The sequence below is a fragment of a genome, unplaced genomic scaffold (assembly GCF_019419815.1).
Source record: "Pyrus x bretschneideri cultivar Hongxiangsu unplaced genomic scaffold, Pyrus_bretschneideri_v1 Contig12, whole genome shotgun sequence".
Taxonomy (NCBI): domain Eukaryota; kingdom Viridiplantae; phylum Streptophyta; class Magnoliopsida; order Rosales; family Rosaceae; genus Pyrus; species Pyrus x bretschneideri.
The window spans coordinates 8,909,371-8,933,426 of record NW_025999413.1 but is presented as its reverse complement, the minus strand read 5'-3'; the positions used below and the strand labels follow the sequence as shown (position 1 = coordinate 8,933,426).

The following is a 24,056-nucleotide window of genomic DNA, read 5'->3' as shown; positions in this document are numbered from 1 at the left end:
GCGGTTTACGATTTCATGATTGGTTGACTTTTCTATAAAAAAAGTCATGGGGTTTGACTTTCTGGTTTTTTTTTTCTTCTACAAAACAAAATCATTTTCTCACCTGATACCACATTATTGAACTAAAAAAATTTCCAACTTTTTAGTCCATGAAATCATCAATGGCTAATGAAATTAGCAATCTTTCATTTTGTTTCTTCAGTTGCTTTGCTGCAATGGTCTTTTTCATCGTTTGCTTGCGGCACAAGAAACACAGTAACACGAACAATAAAAGACTGCCACCAGGCAAGATGGGGCCTCCTTGGGTAGGCCAGACAATAGAGTTTTATGAAGCTCAACGGAAGAACAGTTTGTTTGATGATTTCATCCAACCCCGGATTGCGAAATATGGCAAAATCTTCACTACACATCTGATGGGATCACCAACTGTTATTGTAAATGGAGCCAATGCTAACAAGTCTCTGCTGTCCAATGAGTTCAAGTTGGTGGTGAGCTCGTGGCCTTCGGCTTCCGTTCAGCTGATGGGAAAGGACTCCATCATGGAAAAGCAAGGGGAGAGGCACCGCTGCCTTCGCAGGCTTATAGGCGAGCCTTGGCCAGGCAGGGCCGGAGACTTTAGTGCCCAAAATATGCAACTCTGTGCAGTTGCATTTGGACATAAAGTGGAAAGGCCAGGACAAAATTAGCCTCTACCGTTCGACAAAAATCTTGACGTTTACTATAGTGTTTGAGTGCTTCTTGGGGATCGATGTGGAGGCAGAGATGTTGGGAACATTTGAGAGAGTTTTTGGAAAGGGTTTTTGCAGGGCCTGTTCAGATTCCTGGTTCAAGGTTTTGGAGAGTAAAGAAAGCGAGGGTGGAGATAGACAAAATGCTGGTTGAAGTAGTAAGAGAGGAGAGGGTGCAAATGGAAGGAAATCTAGAAGAAGAAGAAGAGCAGGGAGTAGCGTTGCTTTCTCGATTGGTGGCTGGTATGATTCGCAGAGAAATCACCGAAGAGGAGGTTGTTGATAATGTGGCTTTGCTTGTTTTTGCAGCACATGATACTACTTCTTTTGCCATTGCCATGACCTTCAAAATGTGGGCTCAGCATCCATGTTTCCATAGTGTTCTACTCCAAGGTATGTAACATTTGATGCAGTCCAATTTCATCGATTTTAATTGCGAACATATTGGTGAGTTGCATTTTGTTCTTTATCAGAACATTCTGAGATAATGAGAAGCAAAGGGCTAGGTGAAAATCTGACACAGGATGACACAAAGAAGACGAAGTATACCTGGCAGGTTGCGCGTGAAAGCATACGGCTCTTCCCTCCCATCTTTGGCTCTTTCAGGAAAGCCATTGCTGACATTGAGTATGAAGGATTCACCATTCCCAGAGGATGGAAGGTACACGCCGTCTGCTTTGCTCCATACAATTTTATTCCAGTTTTCACTTACAGAGCTTGGACTAATTTATATTGGTTAATTTTATGCAGGTGTTGTGGACAACGTATGGAACGCATTACAACTCCGAATGTTTTCAAGATAATTGAGTTTCAATCCAAGTCGGTTTGAAAAGTCTGTACCACCGTATGTGTTCCTTCCATTCGGGGGAGGGCCGAGAGTGTCTGCAGGGTACCAACTGGCCAAGTTGAACATCCTCATCTTCATGCATTTCATTGTTACTCGTTATAATTGGTCTTTGCTCTATCCCGATGAGCCTATAACCATGGATCCCCTTCGATTCCCTTCCAATGGAATGCCTATAAAAATTACCCCAAAGTTGCCCTGAAGCAAAAATTTGCAAATCAATGCATAAATACAAGCAAACTCAAAGTATCTGAAGATTTAAGCGGCGAAGTCTGGTTTTCTGAATCAGTTTCCCATCCCATTAGATGTGAAGACTGCATTTTAATTTATATTTCGAAGAGCTATTGTATAGACATTCAACAGATGAAGAATTAATGTCAAAGAAGATAGCAGAGATTCCTAATCAAGATTCATGAGATAATCATTTCAAACATCTTTGGAAAAAATGGTAATTCACTATAACAATTCGCAGGAAATTTGTAGCATGGTTGGTCGAGATTGTGGATTCGTTTGCAAGCACACAAATGCAAGGTTTGCAACGGTGATCACTTTTTCAACAACATGATTTCCAGGAGGCGGGAGCCTCTTGTCTAAGACGTCTTTCAGTTGTATAGGTTTGGGTGTTGATGTTAATGACAATGACAAAAAAATAGGAGAGGAGTCCGGGATGCTTTCCCATGATCACTTCTAGTGCTACCACTCCAAAGCTGTAAACATCACATTTCTTGTTCGTTTCCATCGTGTATGCTAACTCTGCAGAACAAAGACCGAATCATGATGAGTAAACCAGGAAATAAGTACTTACGTTAAGTGGAAGAATTCAGAAGATAAGTACCTGGATCACTGTATCCGAATGTGCCTGCAAAAGAAGTCCAATTTGAAGTCTCAAGATTCAAGAGCTTAGCTGTTCCAAAATCAGAGGCATAAGCTCCAATTCCAAATCCAGCAAGATGTTCTTGCTTGAAATGTCTCGTTGTACTATCAGAGGTGAACAATCATGGTGCATATAAGACAATTCATTAGCAACATCCTTTACAACATTCACCCTCTCAATCCATCCAAACTTAACTGCATCGTTTTCTTCGGTCAGTATGTTTTCCAAGCTTCCGCCTTCTACGAAATCGTACAACAAAAGAGGGTGCTGCGGATGCGAACAGAAACCATAAAGCTTCAAAATGTTTCTGTGACGAACCTCTGAAAGAGTACGAACCTCACCCTCAAAAGCCTTGAGATTTGCCATTCCACCGTCCTGCGGCATGTGATGTTTCTTCACTGCAACAATCCGGCCTGTTGGCAGCTCAGCTTTATAAACAGTTGCATTACCTCCCACCCCCACACAATATTTGGAGTTGAATTCCTCTGTAGATTCAATGATGTCTTCATACTCAAGTCTTCCGTCATAGCTCCAAACCGCAAACTGGTCTTCATTTAATTGCGCTTCCCGCGGATAGCAGACCACAAATAGAATTCCAGTTACCACAAATGCAAAAAACAGGATGCCTAAAACATGGAGTACAATGAAGATAACCGATTTGCTGATTTTTTTCTCCCTTCTTGTTTTGGACGGGCAAACATTCAGACCTGTGGCATTGCCACACAAGCCTGTGTTATTTGCAAAAGCTAGAACAGAAGCCTCGTGGAATGCTTTGTTGTTGGGAAGAGGACCCCCCAAATGATTGTATGATACGTCAACAACTGTCAAGCTCAACATGTTATCGACTGTAGATGTGATCAAACCAGAGAGATTGTTGTGGGAGATATTCAAGGCTTCCAACTTCATCAAATTTCCAAGCTGTGGTGGGATTTCACTCATCAGTGAATTTTGACTGAGATCAAGAACCTGAAGAGAGCTTATGCTCCCAATCTGAAGAGGAATGCTCTCACTAAATCTGTTTCTGCTCAAGTTCTAGTCCAACAACTCTCTGCACCCGTCTAATTTTTCTGGAATTTGTCCACTGAAATCATTTGCTGCTAAGTTAAGATGTTGTAGATAGGTAAGCATTCCAATCTCCGAAGGCACGCTGCCCGAAAGTTTGTTATCACCTAGGTTGAGGTTGAACAAGGATGTCAAATTCCCTAGTTCCTTTGGGATTGTCCCAGTGAGATTATTCTAAGGTAGGTCAAGCACATGGAGCTGAATTGATCCCTCAAACCGAGGTATCCCCCCGGAAATTCTGTTGTTGCTGAGCCTCAAGCTTTGTAAGCTTTGGCACTGCTCCCAGTTTTCTGAAAGCTCTCCATAGAATCTGTTGTAACTCAAATCGAAATAAGTTAGTTTTGGATAAATGCCAAACTCTAGAGCTATGTTTGCTGTCAGCTGGTTCCTCTCAAACCTTAATCTAACTAATCTGGTGCAGTTCCTCAAGCTTCTAGGCATGGGGCCTGTCAACTGATTGATGTGTGCTGTAAACCATTCGAGTACTCCGCTGATGCATATATCGTGGGGAATACTGCCAGAAAAGTTGTTGTTGCTCAATGCCAACCACTCAAAAATGTAAAATTATTCATTTCTGAAGGAACAGAGCCATTGAGTTTGTTATTCACCAACTCCAGGTGAGTAAGAAATTTGAGCTTTCCAACTTCAGGTGGGATATTTCCAGTTAATTGGTTGCCAATCAGATACAACTCCTTGAGGCTAATCAGGTTGCCTATAGTGGAAGGAATTGAGCTGGAGAAATTGTTGCGAGAAAGGGACAGAACGGTTAAGCTGGACAGGTTTCCGATTGCTTCTGGAATCGAACCTGTGAGACTGTTATCCGCTACATCGATCACACTGAGTGAATTCAACAGGCATATTTCTGTAGGGAGGTTTCCAGAGAGAGTGTTGGCTTGAAGGAATAGAATGGTTAAGTTGCCTAACATTCGAACTTCATGTGGAATGGACCCATTGATGTTGTTTCCAGAAAGATCAAGGATTTGAAGGCTTTTCCGAAACTCTATCTCCGATGGGATGATTCCAAAAATCGCGTTGTGGCTTAAGTTTAGGCTCATGAGACTTGGGAAAGATGAGAAATTAAAAGCATGAAGTGTACCTCCTAAGCCAGAAGTAGTGAGGTTTATTTGTGTTATGCTTCCAAAACCGTTGCAAGAAATTCCATCCCAATTGCAATTACTGTTTCCGATCCAGGAAAGCGAGGCTTGTATTGTTGTCAAGGCTAGCTTTCCAATTCAGAAGAGCTGCTTCTGCTTTTTGTCCAGCAACTTCTGCTTTTGCTGCTGAATCTGAAGAAGCCAACATAAGGAGTATAACTGGGAGGAGTTGAAATGAATGCTGTGAAGAAGCAGCTTTGGTGGAAAGTGCTTTTTCTTCTTGGGATGCCATGATTTTAGGTTGTGAGGAAATCTTCATTTCTGGAGACAAGGAGATGGCTCAAGAACCATCTGCCTAATTAAGCTGGTTTGGCATTGGGAAGAGTTTTGTGCTCTAATATATGAGCTTGTACGCAGTGCAGGCACCACTTGATTATTTTATATAATATAGTGATTTATATACGCCAACATGTAGGTAGGGATATGATTGATTACATGTCTGTTAGTGTTAGTGAAGAACATATTATAATGTTGCAAGCCAAATCACGTAGCCTAATTAATTAAGAGTATTCGTCCTATACTTGAGAACCCAAAATTTAATTATTCCCTTTCTAAATGATGGTTGCATAAAAAACAAAAAAAGAAAAATCGGTATTTCATTTTGTCTAACTTTTATGTAGCAAAATAAAAAATAAAAACTAGAAATGCTTGTAATTCAAATATTTATGGACATTTTTTTTGCATTTTTATTATATATACGCAAAAAACAAATTTCTTAGTTTCAACTCTTCGAGAAATTTTTTATTATGTTCTAAATACAGTCGGGTATATAAGTATTATAATGCAATTGGTTGAATTTTTTTTCGAATTTCCAACTAATTGTTTATTACACTTGATGCTGACTTTTCAAGTATAGTATTGGTGGTCGTGTGAATGTTGAGGAAATTGTGAACTTATACATCAAACTCATTGGAAGACCTGAGGTAGACCAGATTCAACTGCTAGTGGTGACTTAAAATATGTGTGTTGGCTTTCGAAAAATAGAGATTATGCAAAAACGAGGTTCAAACTTTAGCCGTCTAGAAGTGAACTAGAAATTTGTACCCGCACGGTGCTGCGGGATTTAAAATTATATGAGATATTTTATAGCTTCAAATTTCATAAATAATGTTGAGTGAAAACAGAGAATTACGAATGACAATGCAATTTATATGTCTTATCATGAACGGATACCAAGAGAAAAATCTATTCCTTCAAAGTGCATAGAAGAAGATAATTGTTCATTCAAAAAGTTGGACTAATGATAACTGCATAACTTACAAATCCAGCATTGAGAGTACACCAGTCAAACAAAGCTTGCTACATGCTAAATAAAGTTGAATGTAAAGCTTGGATACCAGACTTGTTCCTAGCTTGAGGAGTTTCCAAGGAAGGAAAATTTGACCTTTTGTTGTAATAAATTCCAGAGAGTGTCTTGGACAGTTGTGAATACAACTGCAAAACGTAATAAAGACAATTAGGCAACGATTAAAAAAAAAAATCAAAATTGAGTTTGGGAGAGTGGAGAGAGAGAGAGAGAGAGAGAGAGGTGGTAATTTGACTTGTGAAATTCTCAAATCAAACATTTAAATGAGGTTTAATCAAAATTTAGAACAAAATGTTAATTAGAAATGTGTTAAAATGGAAGTAAAAAAGATTGAAACTTGCCTAATGTGATGTGTACAATTTTACCATCTATTTGTGAAAAATATACTGCTGTGACATGCCATATGTTGATCTTGCCTTCTTGGAAGTGATATTAGTCGTTGATTGCCAAGTAGCTAAAATATGTACAATATTTTAAATTATGAGACAAATTATTATGTCAAAGTTGTGCGATAAAAAATAATTTATATTTCTATATTGACGCAAGTTATGATTTTAATTTGCATATACCTTGGTGGAGTTATTCTGTGTATGAGTTTCTTACATTCATCGTCCATGTTATGTGAAAAGCTGATTCCAAGTTCTGCAAGAAGTCACAAAGAAATGAAATATAAAATTGGACCAAAAGGAAATTTGTAAAAACAGAAGTAAGAAAATATTGTTTCAGTCATTGTCCAATCTTTGAATTGGAATGACACAGAACATATGACTAAAACTTTTAACTTTCTAGTTAAAGTCTTAACTATTTTATAAATTTTTATCAGCCAATACTGGAAAATGAATGTAAGTAATGCTGAAGGAGGCAGACAATAAAAGTCGATGTAACATGTAAAACCCAAAACATTAAAAACATAACATACCTTTTTCAAAGACAAAAATGTTGCAGAAGGAAAAAATGTGGTCTGCAGAAAATCTAAAAATGAGAAAAATCGAATTTGATAAAACTGTACTTGAAGAGAACTATTAAATATGTAGTGAAAACAAAATTAATACAGTTTTTGCAAAACAAACTCCATGAGTGTCATCTTTGATTAATATCATTTGCGATAAAACATTTTGCTTTCTACACATCAGTAACCACTCATCTCTAGAGGCAGTATCTTTCTCTAGCTCCGCGAAACCCATGCATTGCCTCTTTTTTTGGATTTCGCTTGGCTTGGATGAGAGGTTTTAGATCTGTTGAGGTGGAGGTGGATTCTACTACTGTTGTGACTCTTGCTAATCAGCAGGATAATTTTCTCCATCCTCTCCACATCCTGATCTGTGGCTGCCAAGCTTACTTGAAGATGGACTGGCAACTCTCCTCCTCTGCTTCTTCAAAGCTCAAAACTTTCACACTCAATGGATCAAATAAGCCTTGTTTTTAATACCCTTTTAGAGTTTGATCATTAAGTCTGTTAAATTTTTTATTTATTTTTTGTCTGATTTGAATTTGTGGGTTTTGTCTCCCAATATCAAAAGCTTATAGTTTTATATATGTCAGTAATAATCCACAATATCTCAATTTTTTTCCAAGCAAAAATAAATATCTCAACAAATCAGTGCTTCATTTGGTATTCTTCTTTCCAGTTCCATATCAAAATCTATTTACATCCCTATGTTCTATAAAGAACAATTGATATGAAAAAATTATCTTATTTACATCCATGTAGTATAATACACAGTAAAAAATTATCTTATTCATCGCCAAATATTTGATTTTTCGCTATGGTTTGTTATTTTACCGAATTTGGTTGTTGATATTTCGTATTTTTTATCGTTCATTTGTGTTCTATTGGGGTTGTATTTTGCTAGAATTTCATAGAATTTGATTTGGCTGCGTAACTGATTGGCTTAAAATTTTGTGAGATTAAATATTTCTTGAATTTGATCAGTAGATTTCCCTTTTTTATTTTTTTTATTTTTTATTTTTTTTTTGGAAATATCTTGTTTTCTAGGTCCCAACTTTTGACATTGTTGTTCAGTACTTCACTCTTCTTTGCAGCAAAGAAATGTTTTTCTTGTACCATGCATAGGATTTTTAGAAATGGATCAAAACTAACATGAGATATAGAACTTCTGTGTTTCACTTACTTATTGATTGGGTTACAATCTCAGCATGAGAAACTCACTCCATGATCTGAAAAACATGGAAGAATTATATAGCTACAGTAGAAAAACTAACCTACGATTTTAGAAATACAAAGTAGGATAAATTTGCTACATGGAGATCCCACAACAGAACCAACTTACAAATATTCTAAACTCCATCCAAAATTCAAACCGTCTGCAATTCTATACAAAAATATAAACTTGTATGACAATTACTACAATTTGAAGTAAAATTTAACCTATGCAATAGTTGAATTTAATAACTCAACAATATTAATATTCTCAAGAGAGAGAAAAAAAAAAAAAAGCACAAAAAAATAAAACCCCATATAAAAAAATCCAAGACTTTGTACAGAACATAGGCTTACCTTTCTTCAAGAACTGCAATTGAAATTGCAGCAGTTGCGTTTGTTGGGTGGTGGGAGTCATTTCGCTGTGCAAGAGTTGCTGAAAATTTACCAAAATCTTAGTAAGATAAAGAACAAAAATAGTAATCACAAAACTCAAATTTAAAGCATAGTTTTGTAGCTCCTAAATTTTTTCTAAAGAATGCAAACACTCTTGCCTATCTCATATGGCTATAACTCATGAATCCAAATCTCATTGAATCAAGCCTATTCTCTTAAACCAAAGATGAAATCATTTCATGATCTGCAACTAATATGATTTACAACTAAAAAATAAAATTAATCAACTCGAAATCAAATATAAATCCAATTCAATTTAAACCTACCAAGCATAACAGAACAAATCATAGATAAACAATCAATCAAACAGAACTGAATGAGATTTAGCTCCTTCAAAAATTTCACATTAAACCCAATTATAAAGCACAAAATCCTACCCAAAAATGAAAACAGAGATAAAACAAAGCAAAAATCGAACAAAAAGGGATGGGTACCTCTGTTTTTGACTCGAGATCTCTGCACGCTTTGAATTTCTGCTCACAAAATATATTACTTTATGTAACACTTGATAAAATTTGGAAGGTCCTTATATAATAAGATTCATGTTTGCTTATGATTTTTTTTTTTTTAAATTCCCTTAGCAAGAGGATTAGTAATGGTAAAGCTAAAGTTTGGGGATTCATGTGTGATTTGGCTTTTGATGTTCAAATGACGGAGAATGAATTTGTCAATGTAAGTTGGCAAATATTTGATCGAGTAAAAACTACGTTTAGCCACAAAATACTATCATGTAGTCAGATGGAAGCATTGAGGATTAATTTTCATTAATAGTATTCGATCTATTTGCAGACATTTTGTATGATAATCCTTTTTGGGTGGTTAGTCAGATCAATTAGGGATATATTTAACTAAAATGGTAACACATTTTAACTAAAATGATATACAATTCAATATCCTTCTCTTTGAATTGGAGATTAAGTAGAAAATATTACCCACAAGTCATCCACATATTCATAATTATGCATGAAAAGTAGAAATTCGAAAAGCAAAAACTAAATCACTTACATGGCAGGTCTTCAGCAAGAATAGCATTGCTGCAACCAAAATTGATACCAATAAGCCGTATGAATCTTATTGATTATGAGTACCAATTCTCTAGATTGAGCACTGCGGGGTAAGATTTGCACTTGAGGGTAAAATCAAATTAGGTTCTATTTAATCACAGGTGCACCAGAAAATTATAAAAAATTTCATACCTTTAAGTTTCAACGTTTTTACTCTGGAATCCAAGAAAAACCCATATTAGATTCTAAGTGGGTTTATCACAAATAATAATTTAATCAGAAATTAACACTGAAAATAAATCAAAAACACAAAAAAAAATTGAAATTTTCGTACCTCTAAGTTTCTGGGTTTTTACTGTGAATCATATTGAGAACTAAGAGCGCAAATTGCTGGAGGAGAAGACGAAGAGGGAGGAAGCACGGGTTTCTTTTGGCGATGAGTGGGAAAGCACGTCAACTTCCAAAAAAAAAAAAAAAAAATAGAAAAAAAAAAGGGAAATCTAATGATCAAATTCAAGAAATATTTAATCTCACAAAATTTTAAGCCAGTCAGTTACGCAGCCAAATCAAATTCTATGAAATTCTAGCAAAATACAATCCCAATGGAACACAAATGAACGATAAAAAATACGAAATATCAACAACCAAATTCGGTAAAATAACAAACCACAGCGAAAAATCAAATATTTGGCTCCTGGGTAGTTGAGAAGAAGTGAGATTTAATTACCTGTTGAAGGCTAGAGAAATTGGGTGCACGATTAGGCGGCAAGGAGATCGCAAAGCAGAGACCAAAAAGATGAGGAAGCAGAGATTGAAGGGATCACGAATGAGAGATCGAAAGCATCAGGAAGCAGAGATGGAAGAGATCGCAAGGCGGAGTGTAGGATGCATGATCGAAACCGCCAACCCGTTGCAGAGCAGCTGAGAATTCTGTGTTTCAAGTGTTTTCGGCAGAAGTCGAGAGATTTCTACTGGAAACCATGTGGAAACCATGGCCAAAACCGTCATTTTACTGCGGAAAACACAAAAAAAGCTAGACTTGAAGAGCAGCTGAGGGGCAAAAATGGAAGAACACTGGCGAAGGAACAGTGAAAAGGACACAAAGGGAATTAAACAGAAAGTTAGCCGTTTAGTATATACTAGTAATAGAGCCCGCGCGTTGCTGCGGGTTTTAAAAGTTTATAAAACATGTATAAAGTTGTATTTCAATAGTAGAAAACGATAGTAGGCAAGAGAAGCAAAGAGCTAGGTGCATAACAAAGCTTCAGTAATGCATAATGATTTCATCAAATGTAAAGGAAAGGATTGCTAACTACTAAGACATGCAACTAACACAAAAACAGTTACTCTTGAGCTTACAATTATGATTGTTGTTTGACCGAGATTATTCAGCTCAATCTGCTTTGTTCATCTATTTCTTACGCTTTTTGTGTTGATCTCTCAACCCTGAAAGGAATAACAATATCAATATAAACACAGTCAAACATAGCCACAGAAGCCAAACACGAACAATCTCTCATATCCTCCACCCAGAAACACATAGAAAGAAAAAGGAAGAATATGTACGTGTTGTCTCCTCTTCTCTTTTCCTCCTAAAGATACTCACAATGGATATCATTGACAGTGATAATATATTATTGTTTCTTTGGTCAAATGTAATCTAATATTGTCAATTGGTAGTTAGTTCTAAAACATTGTTTTTGCAAAAAAAAAAACGAAAAAAGAATTTTGTAGAAAGATGGATCAGATATGTTTGGTTTGGTGTCTCTATGTAATATAGAGATATAATTTGCTGAGTTGTTTCAGCCTTCATGATTTGGACAAATAATCATCACTTCCATCTTTTGTCTTCAAAGGAATTGACTGTTACCAATTTGTAGATAAAGATTTTCTTATTTTGTTTATTGTAAATACATGGCCAATCAGTTGATTGTTTACTGAGGAGTTTATGGACATCTAAAAGTATAAACAGAGATGTTCCCACCAAAGATATAGTCTCTCTACATGTTTTAACCAAGCCAAAAAAACATCTTAGAGGTAGGGGAATTGTTAAATCTAACCAATAAGTAATGAAAGTGATTTATGTATAGATTTAACAATTTCTTTATTGCCAAGGTGTTCTTTGGCATGATTAAGGCATGTGGAGAGGTTATATCTCTAGTGGGGATCTCAAGATTGATACTCTTGGATGTCCAACTAAACCGATCAACGATCAGCTAAGTAATTGGTCATGTATTTAGACCAAACAAAAGGAAGATAGTTCTTACCTACATTGGTAACAGGCGATTCCCCTGAAGAGAAACTTTAGTAAACATTGAATTTAAATGTAAAATATTAGCAGAAGAAAATTAATAATCTGAATTGTTTTGGCATACCATTGAATTGTATGATTGTAGTTTAGGATATAGGGTAGGTAAGAACGAACTAAACATGTTAAATAAGTGCAAGCATTCATACCTTAATTTCAAGCTTAACTTTCTTCTTGAAAATTGTTAAGCTACAAAAGATTTATGAATAAGAAGCTTAACAACAACATCTAGGAGCAAGAAAAAAAATGGAAGATGGATTGGTACAAAATCTTACAAACAATAAGGAAATTCATGTCCATTTTAATATGAATATAGAAGTAACATTACTTGTCATTCCAGTCAGACTGAAACCTATGAAAAGGATGAACAAAAGGAAAACTATCAACTCTGTCAATATCGTCTTGTTTCCCAAGCATAATCCCAGAAATGTCTTCCTCTGTTTCAGGCCAATCGTTTCTTTGGGAAACATCCAAGAAATGAAAACAAAGGAAAAAAAGAAATAATACATTTATATACCCTTAGCACATAGGGTTTTAAGAATCTAAATCAAAAATCTCAAAAAGTGAAAACGCCCCGTTTCTTGAAAGAAAAACAAAACGCGTTGAACATGCACAAAAACGGTCTGAAAAAGAAACGCATCAAACATGAAAAACTCACGTAGAAACGTTGAATTAGATGGGACTCAGCCAAGTTCAAAGTGAATCCAAAGTGGGCACAAAATTTCTAAAATAAAAAACCAAAGCACATGAGATACTAACAAAAGCTATCGAAAAAAGATGGAAAATCAAAAGCTTGTGCAGCAACAAACATGCAAAACTTACTTGGAAAATCTAGAAAAAAAATTATATTCTAAATGTTGGAAAAAGGGCATGAGAATGTTACATTTGGCCAGATTCATAATTGCTTTGTAAAGGGAGTTGGTATCATGAGACATCATTTGATAATTTAAATTTTTTAAGAAAATGGGCCTATGTAATCATCAATATACAGTTTTAAAAGCGAAATAGTTTACAACATTGAAAGCTTGAAAATAAAAAGGAATTAATCTAAGTTGAATAAACAGGAATCAACATTCACATATAGGAAAAGGTTGAGTTTTTACCTACTGGTCCAGCCATAGTAACCAAGACTACAGCTCCTATTCAAAGGTCAATTGTTTTTCCAATAGAAAATTGTATGTTAAGACAATTTATTCAATTAGAATGAAACTAATGAGATTAAAGTCAAAATTTAAAACTAAGGCGGAAAATGGATTTGATAGCCAAAAAATTGATGATAGGACAGGTTGCAAACCTTGGTAAAGCAGAAGTGTTTTGAAAGCTGCAGACAGAAACCATATAAAATGCAGACCAACATCTGTTAAAACATAAAAGAAAATTAAATTACACATTTAAATGATAAATCTAATGATATAAATAGAAGATCTAAAATTGTGTAAAATGTTATGCATCCATTAATAAAATTAAGAATTTTGTTCTAAATTTTGTAGCACATCTTTGAAAACTATGTTTAGAGTATAGTTGTTTAGATCATTTTCTACATTTGTTATCAAAATTTTTAAACCTTCTCTTGATGTGACTCTAGATAATGCAACATATAATTGACCATGAGTGAAAACAGGTTCAGGAAGATATAGTCCAACTTGTTTTAAAGATTGTCCTTGACTTTTATTAATGGTCATTGCATAACATGGCCTAACTGGAAATTGACGTCTTTTAAAAATGAAAGGCCACTTGTTTTCAGTTGCTGCAAGAGTGATTCTTGGTATGAATACTTTGTGACCAACGTTATTTCCAGTAAGTATCTTAGCTTCAATAATTCTAGGAAATAACTGTGTGACAATTAATCTAGTTCCATTACATAAACCATAAGATTGATTTAAATTTCGCAACAACATAATTGGCATTCCTATTTTTAAAATTAAATTATGTGCAGGTAAACCATTAAAATCAAGCTTATTTAAAAATTCTGTAGGATACATTATTTCAAGATTCTCAACATTTCCATTTGAGGAACACAAAGAATCATAACTTAAAAATGTATGTTGTTCTCCAGGTAACAAATTGATTATATAATTGTTTATTTCTGTTACTGTTGTATTTCGAGGTGTAACAATAGCTCGTTCTCTTAAGTAAACAAAATTGTGAAACAAATTTTCAAAATTAGGATAAGTTGCTTCAAAAATTGAAGAAATTGGGTTTGTAGAAGGATGAACTATTAAATCTTCAGGTATTTGAATAAATGATGTATCACTGTCATTTGAATGATTTGCATCGTTCATTTTTCCATCACCTATTTGTAAAATCCAGTTTGCAAAATCACTGATTTTCTTTTTTTTCTTCAATGTTTAAATCATTTCTTGATAATCTCATGTTTTCTTTTAAACGGAAAATTTTAAAATGAGACCACAAATAAGAACTATTTAGGGAAGCATTTATTATATCTTCTTTGGTTCCTCCAGGTAAAACAGGTAATATCTGTCGAAAATCACCACCTAGTAAAAGAGGTTTACCACCAAATGGAAGTTTCTTATCTGAATTTTGCACATGTGATAAAATGTCAGAAAGTGATTTATCTAATGCTTCAAAACAATATTTATGATTCATAGGTGCCTCATCCCATATGATCAAATCAGTTTTTTCAATTAATGTAGCAAGATGTGTTTTTTTCTTTATTGGACAAATTGAAGAATCAGTAATAACTAATGGAATTTTAAATCTGGAATGAGCTGTTCTACCACCTGGTAATAACAATGATGCTATTCCTGATGAAGCTACAGCTAAAACAATTTTTCCCTCAGATCTAAGTTTGCTTATGATTGTATCCCACAAAAAAGTTTTTCCAGTTCCTCCATGACCATATACAAAGAAGAGACCGTGTTTTTTTCTATGCACAGTGTCTATGACAATATCATATACATATTTTTGATCTTCGTTAAGCTGTGATTTTAAAATTGTATGTTTTTTGGACAATTCTTCACAATCATAATTTAACTCTTCTCTTAAAAGTTTGTTTTTAATTTCTATCATTTTATTTTCATCAGGCATTGCTAAATTATATTTGTTCAAAGATGTAGAAGCATTGTTAAAAAGTAATTCTAATTCAAATAAGACAGAATTTTTTAGTTCTTCTTCTGGTATAGCCATATTAGGAATTCCAAAAGTTTTTTCTAGTTTGTATAAAATATCATCATACATGTTTTTCCAATGAGTATCAAAAAGAATTTGAGGATTTGCAACATCACAAAATAAAACAATTGTAACAAATAGTTGTCTTAATTGAGGAGATGATGCAACACTTACAGCAGTTGATAAAGCTTCTAACCATTCTTTATCATCGCCTAATAATCCTAAAGATTTACATGCATCATGGTACGAAGAATGCACAACACCATTAACAGTTTTAATATCATTAAAATCTAATGGGCCTTTTTTCAAGTTTAAAAGCATTCTTAAATAATATAATTCACCAGACGCAGGATGTACATATGCTATTCTACCAATTGATCCTTTACGCTTTCTTGGTTTCCAAATTTTATTCCGTGTGTCATACAAAAATTTTGATGGAATTTGAGCATAAGTTAGTAAACGCGCTTCATTATAAATTTTATTGGCTTCAAACCAGCTTGTTAACATCGTATGTTCAAAAGCTTTTTGTCTAACAATTGATTGAAGTGATTGATCACCACTAAAAACAATATTCTGTTCTAATGGTAAATGAACAGGTAATCGTTCAACAGAGGGTTCTCTATGATGTATTGAGTATTGAAATAATCTCCAAATAGCTTCATAAGGTGATATATATCTACAATTCAAATATGCTAATATTTCATCATTTTGATCCTGTTGAAAAATTAATCGTGCTCTATCCGGACCCTTGTTAACATATTTGAACAAATATTTTATAAGCATTGATTGACAACAGGATTCAACATTTATATGAGCATTGTATCTTAGCAATAATTCAGCATTATAAGGAACAACAAATCTATTATCAATTTTAATACCATTTTTAATCACAAATTTTGTATCATCATCACGGCGCCTATAAATCGGAAAACCATTAGATTCAAAAACTGTTTCATTTTTATATGATTTAGGAAAATTTTTGGAACATTTGTTTTCCCTCATGCATGGAGATTTTTTATTAATATGACCACATGGACCATGAATCATAAATTGATTAACAATTTCATAAAGTTTAGGATTGAGAATTTTGTCTGGTAATTCAGCTGAAATAATGGAATCTATATCAGATGGTAAAAAACATTTGAAATTTGATTTTAACCATATTAACATATGAGAATGAGGCAAACCTCTTTTTTGAAACTCAATCGTGCAAACATCTGCAAGCAAAGAAAAGAAAAGAAAAAAGAAATAGATAAAGTTAGTTTCATAAAAATAATAATAATAATGATGAATAAATAAATAGCAAACAAAAGAATAAGTTTTAAATATTTACTTGCTTCAATTTCTCCAAAAGGCTTTCCAGATTTTATAAATTCAAGCATATCATCGAGTTTCATTTTAAATACTCTAGAAATTATATCAGGTCTATCCTCAGGTTTGAATCCTGGTTTTTTTTCAAATTCTCTTATGATTTATGGCCATTTGACATTGCAAGTAAATGTTATAAACAAATCAGGATGTCCATATTCTCTACAAATTGCCATTGCATCTTGATAATTATTGATCATGTATCTAGGACTTCCTGTATACGAAGCAGGTAATATGATTTTTTGACCCACATTATTTGCATCATTATCCCCTCTTGTGATTGCATCGTAAATTCCTTTATAAACTTCAGTTCTTAAATTTTTTTGGTTTTGCCTAATATAATCCAATCTATCTTCTTCAAGTGTTGCATAAGAATCTACTATATATTGTTGAAAAAGCCTGCCTCCTTTTAACAATGTAGTTAACCATGGTTGTCGCTCTTGAATTTGATAAGCTATAAAAGCTCTCATAGGCACTCTTTGTCTTTTAGTTTTTGGACCTTTATAATTTTCATTCCATTTTAAATCCGGTCTATAACCATCTTCACCATATGGAAAAAGAATAGGATATTGCAATGCCATAAATTTTGGATTTAATTTTGTAACACGTTTTAATCCATCACTTTTAGACTCTATAATAATATCTCTATTAGAATCAGAGAGTCCTATATCACCAACTATTAAACCACCAATTTAATCATTTGTTGGTTGATCATATTGTTTGCTATCAGTTGGTTGCCTTGCTAACAATGTCATTTTTAAAGAAGTGACGCCATCATTTTCAAATTTATCTCTTACCGTGCGAAAAAGTTTAACTAATTCATTTGATTCATCAAACATTTTAATCAAACTTTCAACAATTTGTGGATCCAAACTTCCATTGTTTCGATCAGAATCAACAGCTCTCAAACGATTTTGTACTTCATTATACGTATCATAAACATATAACTGAGCAAATTTTGGAGGTTGATTATCAGGAGGTAAAAGAGAGCCCATTAAATGACAAACTTGACCACTAATTTTAAAAATGTAAGGACCTGATCCATCATTGATTGAATGATCAATTTTGGCACCCATAGAAGTAAAGGAAAACATGGAATTGTAAGCTCTAATATTTTCTCGAAACGATGAACTTTTTTGACCTCCATTTGGATCAAGCAATAAATCTAATAAATATGGAGTTGGTTTTGCAATTGGAAGGCTTATTTTTCCTTGTTGACAACAAAGAGTAAAAACGGGTTCATTTTTTGTGCATGTTTGTTTAAGAGATTCTTTTAACCAAAAATAAGCACCACAATAACTACATTTATAATTTTTATCCCCCAAGTCTGCATACTCTTTGACAATACCTATACAAAAAGATATATTAAAAAAATCAATATTACAAACAAATCATTAAGTAGAAAATAATGTAAAATTTTGAGATAAGAAATTATTATATAAGACAAAAAATACATACCAGTCCTGTTTTTTTGGAAAAATGCTTGACCTCTATTTATAAGATTGGAATTCTCAACGTGTAAAGCTTTTTTAACTGTGTTTTCAACATCCCTTGAGACATCAACAACATTTTTTCCTTTTTTATCATATGGGTCAGAAATTTGTCGATTGCAAATCACATGTTGTGTTTCACCATGAATAATATTTTGACCTAAACATTGCATGCCACCAGATAGATTGCTGCTAGATTGATGGTCTAAGAACAAATTTGTTTCTGATTGACTGCTGCTAGACTGATGGTCTAAGAACAAATTTGTAGAAACAAATTCATCAATTTGAGGTAAAAGAGCGTGCGCACAATTTTCCATATATATATTTCTACACACTTTTTTTGGTTGATGATTATGTTTGAAAACCTGAGTATATTCATCATCCACAGTATTTTGTTCGCGCTGGACAGGTGTAATTGTTAAATTTTTTGCAGCTCTTTTAGACATAGTGTGAAAAATTTGTTCTAAGCAATTTACAAACAAATAGTTGTAAATTAAGCTGTAAAAAAAAAAAAGGAACAAAATTAATAAATACATGAGAAAAACACTAAAATATTGGAATTTTAATGGAATGAAGGATAAATAAAATAACAAACATAACAATGCTTGTAAAAAGAAAAATAAAATTATATATTTATGCTTTAAAAGAAACAGTTCCAGAATTTAAAGCACTTGCCTTAAACACCAAAAGCCTTGCACCACAAAACCAAATGCTTTAAAATTCTACGTTGCACAATTTTGTGAGAACCTATAAAAATAAAAATGAGTCAGCATTAGTACGTTAGAATCAAACTATTCAGGTTTCCATACAAAACAAAACCATATGGACCCCATTTTTGTACAATAACTCGCAGATGCTGTAAAATACGTCTAATACAGGACAAATAAATACTGATAAAAAAATTGTCAAATGATAAATACAGGCTTCTCTAAGTAAGCCCATGGAACTACACACATAGAAATAAATCGATAATAAGAATATAAATATGTATACCATGCCTTGAAAACAATGAATAAATTAAATCATCATCTTGACAATTATAAAGAAAACCAAGTATATGATTAACAAAAATTAAGCCTAAAAAGAAACGCAGGGCATAAAGATCTATTATAAATTGTCGCTTACATCAGAAACAAATGTTAATTTATTCAAAATCAAACATGGAAAAAAATATATATATATATGGAAAGAAGAGAATAGATAATAAGCGCAAACAAATTTTGTTCAGATTATTAATTCATATTGCAAATCATAGGTCACAAATTGAAACCAAATGATATCATTGAAGAATACCTTTTGTGTTATGTCTTTATATTGATTGCCAACAAAATTGTCTTTTTTTTTTTTTTCCTTTCTCAACCCAAAGTAGAACCACCAAATCCTGTAATGAAACAAAATATTGTTCATAGAAAATTTCAAAAATTTAATTAGATTTAACCAATACAGTCCTAAACCTATTTAATCTGAAAAATATAAAAAGAATTTTGTACATTACAAAATCAAATCAAATCATATAATTTCTAACATTTTATTCATACCTTTTTTATTTTGTCTTTATACCGATCACCAACAACCTTTATATATTTTTACTCAATCTTTGAAGGTGAATTTTCATAAAAACCTGCAATCATGAGCAAAAAAAAAATTAATATCACAAAGATAGAAAAAAATTGCAGCCTTGAATATTTATAACATCAAGAGAAGGACCACACAAAGATAAGATTGATCAACAAAGATACATTTGTCCACCAAAGTCCAATAAAATACATCCAAAAAAGCTGTTCAGTTTTTACACTTATTGATCAAATAAACTTTAAAAACGAATTCAAATGAACTAAACGGAAAAGAATAACAAAAATTTATGTAAAAAAAAAAACAAAAAGAATTTAAGCATATTAAGACCATGCACTGACTAACTCGTTGACTAAATCATCAACACTCTGAATACAAATAAATAAACGTGCAAGTAGAGGCGTAAAGTAGAGCATCCCATAATTGTCAATGATGGAAAAAATTACTCTGTCAATGATGGAAAAAATTATAATAAAAAAGAAAAATTAAATCATGTTTTTGCTTTTTAACAAAATTCATCTACTTTTTCCATATGGGTACTTTCGTATCCACGCATTCCCATGTTGTTTTTCACCGAGAAAGAAACCAACAAAAGCATCATGCACTTTTTATAAATCTATTTCAATCACACAACTGATGGTCACTCAATTAACTTAGTAATCTACTACTATCACTGCTTGAAGAATGATCCGGGTTAAAAAATTAAGGAAAAGAAAAAGATCTCGTTACTGATATCTTCGTACACAACAAAAGAGAACTCTTTCTTTCAACCAAACTAAAAATCAGAAAAACCTTACACTGATTTCTTATTTTCCCAGCAACTGCAAGCTGCAGAACCGCACAAAACACCGACTGAAAGCAACAGCACGAAAATCTACGACGACCCGAAGCAGAAATTTTTGAGGCAAAAAGGATTTGAGCTCTGAGAGCGATCGCGAGCCAAAGATGGAAATGAGAGGAAACAAAACCAGTGAGAGCGACGGTGAGGGAAAGTTGGAACTGAGAGGAAACAAAAGGGAAGAAAATAAGACACAAACAAAGCACCACGCGATGACCAACAGGTGGGCTTGACAAAACTGTTCTGCACTGTAGCAAAAACAAACGGAACCAATAAAAAAAAAGTGAAACAAAGTCCAAGCCAAGCATAAGCAGCAGACAGCACCAAATGAGGGCAAATCTGTAAATTAACTGTTCTAAACAGGAAAAAAGCCTCAAACTCAGCAGCAGCGAAGGGCAATTATGTCAAAACACTGTTATAGAACAGTACCATCAGGTTTGGGTTTTAGTATATATAAATATAATTTTGTCGTTTGACTGACTTTATGTCAAATCCGAGCTATCTGACTAATTCGAATCTTAAACTTTAGCATTTCTTGCACCATCCAAGCTACTTCTTGATGAGTATGTGAAAAGAGGATGCCAAATCTGGTTTTTCAGAGTCTATTTCATCATCAAGTCTAGAGAAATTGCTTGGAAATATAATTTTTTGCACATTCAACGTGCACATGAGCACGAGGATGACTCTCAAATTGACATCAGTAGACTATCATAATGCGGCAACAATATGTTAGGGCATAATTGGAGATTGTTGAGACTAGAGAAATTGATTTCAGAGTCCATTTCATCAAGACTAGAGAAATTGCCTGGGAATATAATTTTTTGCACATTCAACATGCACATGAGCACGAGGACGACTCTCTCAAATTGACATCAGTAGACTATCATAACGTGGCAACAATATGTTAGGGCATAACTGGAGATTGTTGAGACTAAAGAAATTGATTTCGGAGTGCATTTCATCATCAAGACTAGAGAAATTGCTTGGAAATATAATTTGTTGTGCGACTTGTTCTTGGCAATCGACATTGAAAAGCTTAAAGCTAAGCCTGCCAAATCAATAGTTCAATACACTGCAACCATGGGAAAGAAGACAATATTGTCTCTTGTTGATCAAATATCCCTCTTTGATGATCGAGATGATTCAAGATATTCGGGAAAAATCTTAATTGCGTCTAGAGATCGTGATTTCGGTTGGAATATTGATTTCGGGATTAGTGACCACATGACGCATGACAATTCTCTCTTCCAATCCATGATTTCTCTTCCAAAAGAGAGTGTCATCACTGCCAATGGGGATGTTATCTCAGTAACAAGGGATGGTTCTATTGCACTCATCCATCTTTATCTTTACACAATACCTTACTTATTCTAGCATTTGATCGGTCAAGTTACCGAACAACTGGATTGTATCATACTAATATTTTCGTTTTTTTTGCTTACTTCAGGATATCCGCACTTGTGCTATAATTGGGTGTGGTACTAAGAGAATGAGATTGTATTATGTCGATGATGTGGCTTCCGGCATAATGAATCAAGTACGTAGTAGGAATGGTGACAAAATTAAGAAGATTTGTTATGGCATCGGCGGCTTGGGCATGCCTCGTTTGGCTACTTACAAAAGTTGGTTTCATCATTATTTACTGGTATTTCAAACTTTGAACTAGAGTGTCATGTATGTACTCTAGCAAAGAGTCTTCAAACCTTTTATTCATTGAGTTCCACTTAAAGAACTATTCCTTTTAAATGAGTGCATTCTGATGTGTGGGGTCCTTCCGTCATTTCAACTATGCACGAAATTTGATGGTTTGTGTTATGGGTGAATGATTATACTAAGATGACTTGGCCCTATACAACAAAACACAAGAACGATATTATTGGAATTGTTAAGAATTTTCATCAGATGATTCAAAATCAGTTTTTGCTTCCTATTAAAGTGCTTCGCTCCGATAATGACTGCATTCTTCCTTTTCCCTTCAAATGCAAAAACTCAGTGTCTCTAGTAAACCATAATTTGCATGTTCCATCAAAATGATCCACAATAAAGTCACCATAAGGAGGTCCTCTCCAAGTAACAAAAAACTCATCTGCGCTAACTAAATTTCCAATCTCAACATGTACATCAGATAACTTGAATGGAAATATCCACCCTCCTCCTATTCAAGAAAGATGGATTCTCAGGGCCTAAACTAACTTTCAATGGTTCATTGTTGTAAAAAAGTTGAGAATGCCCTGCTGCATCCATAGCACAAGCCACGGAACTAGGCAAGCAACATGCACAAATGCATGATGCTCCACCACGGTATAATCACTTGATCTTTATATTTGAAGCATCAGTGAGACAAAAATCTGGAAAGGAGTGTTGAGGGGTCCAAGAAGTTTTCAACCTGCACAAATATACAAGCCCAATGTACTCTTCCAAGTACTTTACAAGATCAGGCACAATCACATGTCTACCAAATCCACCGATACTAAGTTGAGTTACCACTGTGCTTGTTTCGCTTGCTCCAGATTCCATTTTCTCTACAAATATTTACTGCCTGACAAAAAAGAAAATGAAAAACCGGATCAGTAAGCCTGATACGAATAAACAAACATGTACGTGGGCAGATACAGTAAAATAGATTAATATCCGTACAAAAATTCAACCACCAAAGCCATCATCTGGTAACGAAAAACCAAAAAAGGGTCCTCGGCAACCATGACCAAGAAGGATGGGAACAATTTCAACTCTTGTATGACAAAAGCTAAAGAAAAATAACACGCAAATTGTGACACTCATTCATGAAATACTTGCTGATCAGAAACACTCGAAGATTGAGGTTGTAAAATCAATCAGTAAATCAAACTACATGGGATAATAGAAAACACAATACAAAATGCAATGTCTGGGTGAGATAAAGTAAGGTAATGTAGACCACCAACCATGCTGCGATACAATGCAGGGTGCATGGAATCGCCATCATGAGCAGACAAGCGAATAGAAGATAGAAACGGGGTGGGGCTAGGCTTTCAGAGATCCATCTTAAACTTCTTTAATAAATCTGTAGCATAGAGAGATTGAGACAAAGACATCTGATTTTCTTTTTGTGTGACTTCCATACCAAGAAAGAAAGCAAGGTCCCCAGCTCGCGACTTGCATATGTAGCACAAAATCAGTCAATAAACTGGTGAATAGCATTAGAGTTAGAGCATGTGACAATCAAGTCATCCAGATAGACAAGAACGTATAAAGGGTGTGGAGGAATGTTGAATGAACAAGGACGCATCTGATTGGCTGTGGAAGAAGCCTAGGCCACGCAATAAAAAGTGTAAACGTTAAAACCAAGCACGAGGGGCTTGTTTCAGTCCATATAGAGCTTTTGAAGATGACAAACATGCGTGCAGCATTGGGGATCGACAAAACCAAGCGGTTGTTTCAGATAGACCTCATTTTGCAAGATTCCATTTAAGAATGCATTCCGAACATCAAGTTGCTGCAAAGTCCAGTTCTTGGAAATAGCTAAGGCAAGGATGGTTTGAATGGTGCCTGTTTTGACAGATGCACTAAATATTTATGCATAATCAAGACCTTCTTGTTAATTATAACATTTGACAACCAGTCATGCTCTATATCGTTCAATAGAGCCATCCGCCTTTTGTTTTACCCGAATGACCCATTTGCACCCTACAATATTCATATGGGAAGTGACAGGAAGGGATTAAGTATGGTTCTGGTGAAGGGCCTCATACTCTTCCAACATGGCTTGCTGCCAATGTGGAT

The 24,056-nt window shown here is 34.2% G+C and overlaps 1 long non-coding RNA gene, 2 other non-coding genes and 1 pseudogene across 3 annotated transcripts; 1 reads left to right on the top strand and 3 right to left on the bottom strand.

The window, feature by feature from the left end:
- Positions 1 to 215: 215 nt before the first annotated feature.
- LOC103947521 lies at positions 216 to 1,774 on the top strand (annotated as a pseudogene).
- A 351-nt stretch (positions 1,775 to 2,125) lies between these two features.
- Positions 2,126 to 10,886, bottom strand: LOC103936726. Its single transcript, XR_007256033.1, has 9 exons — positions 10,317 to 10,886; positions 9,924 to 10,046; positions 9,782 to 9,804; positions 9,591 to 9,692; positions 9,020 to 9,058; positions 8,487 to 8,565; positions 8,101 to 8,146; positions 2,408 to 6,096; positions 2,126 to 2,325 (listed from the first exon to the last, which is right to left on the bottom strand). It is a non-coding gene; the product is annotated as an MDIS1-interacting receptor like kinase 2 (transcript).
- Positions 10,887 to 11,327: 441 nt separating this feature from the next.
- On the bottom strand, positions 11,328 to 11,430 carry LOC125474572. Its single transcript, XR_007256042.1, has one exon. It is a non-coding gene; the product is annotated as a small nucleolar RNA Z103 (small nucleolar RNA).
- A 6,093-nt stretch (positions 11,431 to 17,523) lies between these two features.
- Positions 17,524 to 20,742, bottom strand: LOC125474528. The gene is made up of 3 exons (XR_007256027.1): positions 20,254 to 20,742; positions 19,178 to 19,505; positions 17,524 to 18,631 (listed from the first exon to the last, which is right to left on the bottom strand). It is a non-coding gene; the product is annotated as an uncharacterized LOC125474528 (long non-coding RNA).
- Between the last annotated feature and the right edge of the window lie 3,314 nt (positions 20,743 to 24,056).